Raw genomic sequence first — 9,976 nt, forward strand, 5'->3', positions numbered from 1 at the left:
GCTACGCCATGTCTCCACAGTATCCTTTCTTTCAGGAGTGCTAGTTCTGCATGTCTCGCAGAAGAGCTTCTGTAAAGTTTGGAAGGTAGGAGACGGATACTGGCAGAAGTAAAGCTGTGAGTAACGGGCGTGAGTCGTGCTTCGGTAGCTCAGTTGGTAGAGCACTTGCCTGCAAAAGGCAAAGGTACCGAGTTCGAGTCTCAGTCGGGCACACAGTTTTAATCTGCCAGGAAGTTTCATATCAGTGCACACTCCGCTGCAGAGTGAAAATCTCATTCTGGAAACATCCCCCAGGCTGTGGCTACGCCATGTCTCCACAGTATCCTTTCTTTCAGGAGTGCTAGTTCTGCATGTCTCGCAGAAGAGCTTCTGTAAAGTTTGGAAGGTAGGAGACGGATACTGGCAGAAGTAAAGCTGTGAGTAACGGGCGTGAGTCGTGCTTCGGTAGCTCAGTTGGTAGAGCACTTGCCCGCGAAAGGCAAAGGTCCTGAGTTCGAGTCTCGGTCGGGCACACAGTTTTTATCTGCCAGGAAGTTTCATATCAGCGCACACTCCGCTGCAGAGTGAAAATCTCATTCTGGAAACATCCCCCAGGCTGTGGCTACGCCATGTCTCCACAGTATCCTTTCTTTCAGGAGTGCTAGTTCTGCATGTCTCGCAGAAGAGCTTCTGTAAAGTTTGGAAGGTAGGAGACGGATACTGGCAGAAGTAAAGCTGTGAGTACAGGGCGTGAGTCGTGCTTCGGTAGCTCAGTTGGTAAAGCACTTGCCCGCAAAAGGCAAAGGTCCCGAGTTCGAGTCTTGGTCGGGCACACAGTTTTAATGTGCCACGAAGTTTCATATCAGCGCACACTCCGCTGCAGAGTGAAAATCTCATTCTGGAAACATCCCATAGGCTGTGGCTACGCCATTTCTCCACAGTATCCTTTCTTTCAGGGGTGCTAGTTCTGCATGTCTCGCAGAAGAGCTTCTGTAAAGTTTGGAAGGTAGGAGACGGATACTGGCAGAAGTAAAGCTGTGAGTACCAGGCGTGAGTCTTGCTTCGGTAGCTCAGTTGGTAGAGCACTTGCCCGCGAAAGGCAAAGGTCCCGAGTTCGAGTCTTGGTCGGGCACACAGTTTTAATCTGCCAGGAAGTTTCATATCAGCGCACACTCCGCTGCAGAGTGAAAATCTCATTCTGGAAACATCCCCCAGGCTGTGGCTACGCCATGTCTCCACAGTATCCTTTCTTTCAGGAGTGCTAGTTCTGCATGTCTCGCAGAAGAGCTTCTGTAAAGTTTGGAAGGTAGGAGACGGATACTGGCAGAAGTAAAGCTGTGAGTAACGGGCGTGAGTCGTGCTTCGGTAGCTCAGTTGGTAGAGCACTTGCCTGCAAAAGGCAAAGGTACCGAGTTCGAGTCTCAGTCGGGCACACAGTTTTAATCTGCCAGGAAGTTTCATATCAGTGCACACTCCGCTGCAGAGTGAAAATCTCATTCTGGAAACATCCCCCAGGCTGTGGCTACGCCATGTCTCCACAGTATCCTTTCTTTCAGGAGTGCTAGTTCTGCATGTCTCGCAGAAGAGCTTCTGTAAAGTTTGGAAGGTAGGAGACGGATACTGGCAGAAGTAAAGCTGTGAGTACCAGCCGTGAGTCGTGCTTCGGTAGCTCAGTTGGTAGAGCACTTGCCCGCGAAAGGCAAAGGTCTCGAGTTCGAGTCTCGGTAGGGCACACAGTTTTAATCTGCCAGGAAGTTTCATATCAGCGCACACTCTGCTGCAGAGTGAAAATCTCATTCTGGAAACATCCCCCAGGCTGTCGCTAAGCCCTGTCTCCACAGTATCCTTTCTTTCAGGAGTGCTAGTTCTGCATGTCTCGCAGAAGAGCTTCTGTAAAGTTTGGAAGGTAGGAGACGGATACTGGCAGAAGTAAAGCTGTTAGTACCGGGCGTGAGTCGTGCTTCGGTAGCTCAGTTGGTAGAGCACTTGCCCGCAAAAGGCAAAGGTCCCGAGTTCGAGTCTCGGTCGGGCACACAGTTTTAATCTGCCAGGAAGTTTCATATCAGTGCACACTCCGCTGCAGAGTGAAAATCTCATTCTGAGGCATGAGCCATTTATATAAGCATAGTTTCCAGGCAGTGGCTGGTACCATGGGACAACACAGACTGATAAAAATAGGGCCATGGGCTTGAATCTCTATGCAAACAATTGTTTTACCTTTCATATGTTAAATTCTTACACTGCAAATAAATTAAAATAATTCTCAGTCTACTAAATTTGTTAATATTTTCACAAAAGGCTTGAAAAGGTACGGTAAACATAAATCTGGGATTGCAAATAAATTTCCAGGAAGGGAATGTAAGACATACACAAGATACTTTTATTGTTTTACAGTTGATGATTTTAAAATGCTGGGGTTATATTCATTATAAAAACAGGTGAAGCAGTTATTTCCTTGACATATTGCTCACATTATAAACGCTTTATTTGTCATTTATTTTAGAGTTTTTAAGTTTCTTTAGAAGAATAATCTTGGTTAATATATATAAAAGGTTCTGTCTCATTGCACAGTGTGACACAAACCGTATGCAACACATCATTGCATCAAATATTGGTAGTGGTATATGTTATCAAAATATATACATGACTGTAAAAGCAGATATAAAACGGCTGCACAAGTGATGGCATTTTTTATTTTATTTTATTTTTTTTTTAGAGCATTGGTGGGCTGGGCGTAGACCACTATTTGCTACATCATGGCAATCTTTCATCTTGAAAAATCTCATGAGAGGTTGATTAATAGGAGAAATTGGTTCTCCAACACACAGGGCTTCATCATAGGAGTCAAAAATTTTTTGTGTAAAATTTTGTAATTTACTCAGAATTTGATGATGTAATGGCATATACTCATACATCAAATTTTTCTTTGCTTTTCCTTTTCAGGCATTTTATGAGAATACCAATAAATGTTATGCACTGACCATTATTTCAGTTAATTTGCAGTGTAAGTGAAATGAAAATCTAAGATAAAAACAGGTTCTACAGAAGGACTTGGATCCCTCGTCCTCAGATTACTCTCCTGTTCTCTTTCCACAGCACCAGACCCTGTCTCTTCATTGTGTAATGTGAAAGGCTTATGTCTCACCTGATACACATCAAAAATGCTGTTTCCCTACGTAGCTGGCCGGTGTGGCTGTGCAGTTCTAGGTCCTTCAGTTTGCAACCACGTGGCCACTATGGACGCAGATTTAAATCCTACCTCGTGCATGGATGTGTGTGATGTCCTTAGGTTACTTAAGAGTAAGTAGTTCTAAGTTTTAGTTCTAAGTCCCATAGTGCTCAGAGCCATTTCTGTTGCCCTACATATAACAGGAATTTGTATGAACCTGGTTATGGTGAGTAAATGTGATCCTCTTGTTAGAGATCAAACACATAATGAGAAGTCAGGTGTCAACCCTGATTAACCAATGTACATACTGTTGTAAATACATGAACACACATTACTTTTGTCTAGTTGTACAGGTAATTAGAGTTTGCTCTTGTCTTAAAATTGGCGCATATTTGCCACTTCCTGATAAACATGCATTTCCATTGTTAAGGCTTTAGTAATCAACGTTTCGTGTTGATGACCGGCAGCACTGCCAGATGAGTTACTATTTATAATATTCGTTTATGATAAGTTGTGTGATTGGAATTTTGGCTTAAGACCTTTATTCTTGTTCATTTTTATTACCAGACTTTAATCAGACATGCTTCAAATTTGATATTTGACTATGTATCTGTATGTGATATTACTAGTTACATCTACTGTTAAGATGTGTACATTTGCATTACATGATTCTGATTGGCAATACTGAAGGACTAATTTATATAACCATTCAAGGTATGAACTTGCCTGGAATCCAGGACAGATATCACTATTGTTTTGTGCGACAGCCATATAAACATGCATACCATTATTCCTATGTAATTTTTAATGAGTTGTACACACATGACAAAGTATCACCAGACTACATTGTCTTTGACTAGCACCTGTTAAGGTGTTGTAAGTGTACTCCTGAGCATTATCTGTTACATAGATATTTCTCTCAATCTTTAATTGGGCTCTGTCTAGACACTTCATAATAAGAGCCATGTGTCATTTCAGGGGTTCTTGATGTATTAATCCACAAAATTCATGACTCAGTCATTGAGAAGTAAAGCAATCTATGGTGATACATTCTGTAAATTTACTGAGAACATCGTTGTGATACTATACAAAGAGAAAGGAGTTTGGTGAAATAAGAAAAGAAATTGTACATTAGAATATCAATATCGAAAAACAATAAATATGGTACAAGTACTGGAAAATTCATAAACAACTGTACTGTACACAATTATATTTCAGCTTGTAAAATGCAGCTTATATTATTGTATATGTTGCAACAGCCACACACAACTTAGTGTTTGTTGACTAATTTTTTTAAAACCTCTTATTAATTGTAATTAATTTACTTACATCATTTTGTTCACTTTGTAAATACACAATTTGTCTCGACAGCTGAGTGCTTAAGTATTTTGTGTTGTCAACATGTTACAGAAAATAGGACACTTTCTGTAACTTCACTTAAATTTGTAGTTAATTTCAACTTGCAATTTGAACATCTTGATAACCGAGTAATTTGATTTATAGCAATTTACAAATGTGTACCATAAGCTAATGTTGTTCTGTCCACATCAAACAAGGACAGTTTCTCTTTATTTTTCAATGTTTCCACATGTTGCACAACCAGAAACACATGAAATTTACTTCTTGAAACAAAAACCCCATATCTGCCCCATGTATGGCCTGGCAGATTCTTGCATGTAAACCTTGTGTCTGATACCCCTGACCGTACAAGAAATGTGATCTGGGATGATACTCTGGGATAGCAAAGGGGATATGTAATGTGGCAGAATGGTGCTACATATTCTGAAAAGATCGATACCATGTTTACTTTGGGTCAAAATGAGATTATAATACTCATATCACATATTGTATCTTTTCATAATTGGTAAGTTATATTCTTATGTATCTGTGCAGTTGTTCAGTCTTAAGATGCATGAAAAGTGTGAATATATGAACAAACTCTAGTACTTAGATGATCAATAATTCAATATGAAGTTCTGCATCTGACAGATAATGTGGTAGATATTCATGTTTTAATACACGCCATTGTTAATGTAATTAACTTTGTGTAACTTCACATCAAAATGCTGTTATCACATAGAAAGCTTTGGAACATGTTAGCACCTTCGGCACCATTATATCTGTTGAATTAATGAAACTTTATTACAATTCTCCATAAAACATGAAACCAACATGTTAAACTACGTTATGTGTTATTCTAAATAGATGTTATACAATTGGCTGAGCCCATACCAGCAAACAGTAACAACTTAGTTTTTGTTACAGCCAATCACAACCCTACTTTATGATATACAAGTTATATTGAATAGATGAAGATGTTTCATAAAAATCACTGTGTTTCACACATTATTTTAGTTAGAGTTCTTATTCATCTTGTAGATGTTGTTTATGAACCTAAGGTGAAGTTATTTAACTGTTTATACACCAACCAACAGAGGATCAATGAACTGCTAATTAAGTAAGTGTACAGCACTGATACATTTCACCCTGTTGGAGAAGTTCCTGAAGTTGACAAACAGGAAATAATCAAATAATAGTCAGCACTGGCTACCTCACCCACTATGCTGCCACCAACACTGTGCCAACTTCCAAGGCTACAGAATTTGCTAGGTTCCTTTTAAACATAATGAGTTTTTTGCCTACATATTAAATATTCAACTTGCTGAATGTCAAAGATATGACTGAAGTGATGAGGGTTTAATGCAGTTCCTCCGCTTAAAATACCATCTGGGTTCAGTTTTACATAATCTCAGGCAATTTGTGAATTCACCAAAAAATAACATAGTCAAATAACACAAAGTACTTATAAAATGAGCTTATTGCATCAGAACACATATGAAATTAACTTGGATTTAGTGCCCAAAATATTTCATAACACCAATGCCACACTGAGTCTAAAACTGAAGCAATACTAACACAATACTATCAGTTACAGTACTGATACAATACTAACTTGAATCACCTACCACTGATGCTGCTCATTTAAGTTCCAACATTATAAAGCCACATTACATATCATATAAACGGAACATAACTGAATTTGCAAATGGAATTTCTGTCCTTTCACAACATTCATTGTGGAATTTAACTTCACAAGTCTTGATGATGTTTCTGAAACAGTTACTACGTGAAATATCACAGTTTTCATATGAAAATTTCATGCAAAGTACATCAATAACAATGTCCTAATTACACTCCAGGAAATTGAAATAAGAACGTCGTGAATTCATTGTCCCAGGAAGGGGAAACTTTATTGACACATTCCTGGGGTCCGATACATCACATGATCACACTGACAGAATCACAGGCACATAGACACAGGCAACAGAGCATGCACAATTTCGGCACTAGTACAGTGTACATCCACCTTTCGCAGCAATGCAGGCTGCTATTCTCCCATTGAGACGATCGTAGAGATGCTGGATGTAGTCCTGTGGAACGGCTTGCCATGCCATTTCCACCTGGCGCCTCAGTTGGACCAGCGTTCGTGCTGGACGTGCTGACCGCGTGAGATGACGCTTCATCCAGTCCCAAACATGCTCAATGGGGGACACATCCGGAGATCTTGCTGGCCAGGGTAGTTGACTTACACCTTCTAGAGCACGTTGGGTGGCACGGGATATATGCGGACGTGCATTGTCCTGTTAGAACAGCAAGTTCCCTTGCCGGTCTAGGAATGGTAGAACGATTGGTTCGATGACGGTTTGGATGTACCGTGCACTATTCAGTGTCCCCTCGACGACTACCAGAGGTGTATAGCCAGTGTAGGAGATCGCTCCCCACACCATGATGCCGGGTGTTGCCCTGTGTGCCTCGGTCGTAAGCAGTCCTGATTGTGGCGCTCACCTGCACGGCGCCATACACGCATACGACCATCATTGGCGGAAGCGACTCTCATTGCTGAAGACGACACGTCTCCATTCGTCCCTCCATTCACGCCTGTCGCGACACCACTGGAGATGGACTGCACGATGTTGGGGCGTGAGCGGAAGACGGCCTAACGGTGTGCGGGACCGTAGCCCAGCTTCATGGAGACGGTTGCGAATGGTCCTCGCCGATACCCCAGGAGCAACAGTGTCCCTAATTTGCTGGGAAGTGGCGGTGCGGTCCCCTACGGCACTGCGTAGGATCCTACGGTGTTGGCGTGCATCTGTGGGTCGCTGCGGTCCGGTCCCAGGTCGACGGGCACGTGCACCTTACTTCAACCACTGGAGACAACATCGATGTACTGTGGAGACCTCACGCCCCACGTGTTGAGCAATTCGGCGGCACGTACACCCGGCCTCCCGCATGCCCACTATACACCCTCACTCAAAGTCCGTCAACTGCACATACGGTTCACGTCCACGCTGTCGCGGCATGCTACCAGTGTTAAAGACTGCGATGGAGCTCCGTATGCCACGGCAAACTGGCTGATACTGACGGCGGCGGTGCACAAATTCTGCGCAGCTAGCCCCATTCGACGGCCAACACCACGGTTCCTGGTGTGTCCGCTGTGCCGTGCATGTGATCATTGCTTGTACAGCCCTCTCACAGTGTGCGGAGCAAGTATGGTGGGTCTGACACACCGGTGTCAATGTGTTCTTTTTTCCATTTCCAGGAGTGTATTTCTGTTACTTACTTTGCGACTACAGTATAACTTTTATTTTTGTTCTTCTTCTCCCTCTCTCTCTCTCTCTCTCTCTCTCTCTCTCTCTCTCTCTCTAACCTTTCACAGCGCTTGTTAATCACAACACAAATTATTAAATATTTTCACTAATTTAACATACAGAATTCATGCAGTACTTCTTACATTTAAAATTGTTGAGTTTTTTAGTTCTCAGTAGGCATACTTTCACTTACAAAATGTGGATAACTGTGGCATGAGTCAACAACAAGAATGCATCCAACATAAATATTATTCATTTACTGTGAAACCACAAACTGATTGGTTCATGAGTTAGATTGTAATCTGTTTGAACTTCCCTCTCACGTTTTAAGTGAATTTGAATTGTTAACCTTTTCTTGTCAAACTAAATAGAACACCCTGGTATGTATGAGAGAAAATCGTGAGGGTCCAAACTCTGAACCTGCACACTGTGTTTGTCAGAACATTGTAGTCTACATGGATCAAGTGCTTAGCAGACCTACTATTGTAATTCTGCAAAGTTGAAGTCCTAATCCATCATTCACACCTGTCAGTCTGCAAATTCTGAGTGTGAAAGTACTACAAAAATAATATTTGGGAGAAATGGTTAACCTTGTAAATCAACTGTAGACATATCTTCTACAATACTTATATATTGGGACCAATGTCCCTTGTAGTCTGGTCCCTTCAATGCCACAAACCATCCAACTTATATAATGTCGATGCCCAATGTCCTCCAACTTCATATTGTCACAGGAGAAGCTGTGTAGTGCAGTCACTGTGGTGTAGTGTTTGTGATCCTAGACTGTTGCATAGCGGGACTTGAATTCAAAACTCATCTGAACTGTAAAATTTAAATTTAGATATTCGGTTCGAGTACAGTCTACATGTATCCACAAATGTTAAGAATCATTGTACTGAAATGTTCTGTAACTGTATATATAGCGCATGTGTTCTGGCCAGAGGCAGTTCACTCCGCAATCTTTTATGTGCAAGTGCTGAATAAACCTTTATTAAGTGAAGTTTGTGTTCATCATTCATCTAACTACACCTTCTTCTACGTGACATTATCCCGGTGGAGGCACTGGGTATTGGAACCTGTGATAATGCACATTATCGACGACACAGTGGCTCCTATCAGGCCACAACAGAGCCACTGTTTACGTGGCGAGAAACCGGAGTTCAAGCCCTATTCAACAGGTCGCAATCTATCAGAGACAGAAGAAGAAGAGGATGTTATGATGACAGCAAATGTGTACAACCACTTGGGACATCCTTCCAGGTTCTCTCGTGACAATGGCCAAGATCCAAGTGGCTGAAAGCATATGAGTATATAACCAAATTTAACAAAAGGGATGACATCGTGTGTTTGGCTAACGCAATTTTTTAATTGGAGGGCATTGCCAAGCAATGGTATGAGAACAATGAGGAGAAGTTCAGAAGCTGGTAAGTATTCCAGGTGGAACTTTGCAAGTATTTCAGCAACACACAACGACAGTATTACAATGCTGAAAGTAAATTAAAGTGCAAGACACAGCATCCAGGAGAAGCTACAGCATCCTACGTTCAAGACATCTTGGAGTTGTGTAAAATAGTAGATCCTAGAATGAAGGAGGAAGATAAGGGCCGGCCGCAGTGGCCAAGCGGTTCTAGGTGCTGCAGTCTGGAACCACGCGACTGCTCCACTCACAGGTTCGAATCTTGCCTCAGGCATGGATGTATGTGCTGTCTTTAGGTTAATTAGGTTTAAGTCGTTCTAAGTTCTCGGGGACTGATGACCTCATATGTTAAATCTCATAGTGCTCAGAGCCATTTGAACTATTTGAAGAAATGATTGCACATCTCATGAAGCGTGTTGCCGAGGACATGTATCAAGCCCTCATCCTGGAGGGGGTTTTGACAGCAGACGACCTCATAAAATGGTGACAGTATATCGAGACAATGTGTCAAAAAATAATTACACGCAAGAGGTTTGAACGGCTTCCAAACGTCATATCGATGTCTGTGTTAGAGGAAGGAACTGATTTCACAAGTGTTCTTCGTGATATAGTGTGAGAGGAAGTTCGGAAGGCACTTGGATCGCACGGCGGCAAAAAAATTGAGACGCTTCAAGAGGTCCTAAGGGAGGAAGTGTAGCAGACATTGAACCCTATCTCTCGTCCGTCATTTCCCTTTAAAACGGTGAAAACGTCGAGAGCCAG

The 9,976-nt window shown here is 41.9% G+C and overlaps 1 non-coding gene across 1 annotated transcript; it reads left to right on the top strand.

The window, feature by feature from the left end:
* The first annotated feature begins 1,937 nt into the window (after positions 1-1,937).
* Trnal-caa (transfer RNA leucine (anticodon CAA)) lies at positions 1,938-2,012 on the top strand. The gene has a single exon. It is a non-coding gene; the product is annotated as a tRNA-Leu (tRNA).
* Positions 2,013-9,976: the final 7,964 nt, after the last annotated feature.

Source organism: Schistocerca gregaria, chromosome X, assembly GCF_023897955.1.
Source record: "Schistocerca gregaria isolate iqSchGreg1 chromosome X, iqSchGreg1.2, whole genome shotgun sequence".
Classification (NCBI taxonomy): Eukaryota; Metazoa; Arthropoda; class Insecta; order Orthoptera; family Acrididae; genus Schistocerca; species Schistocerca gregaria.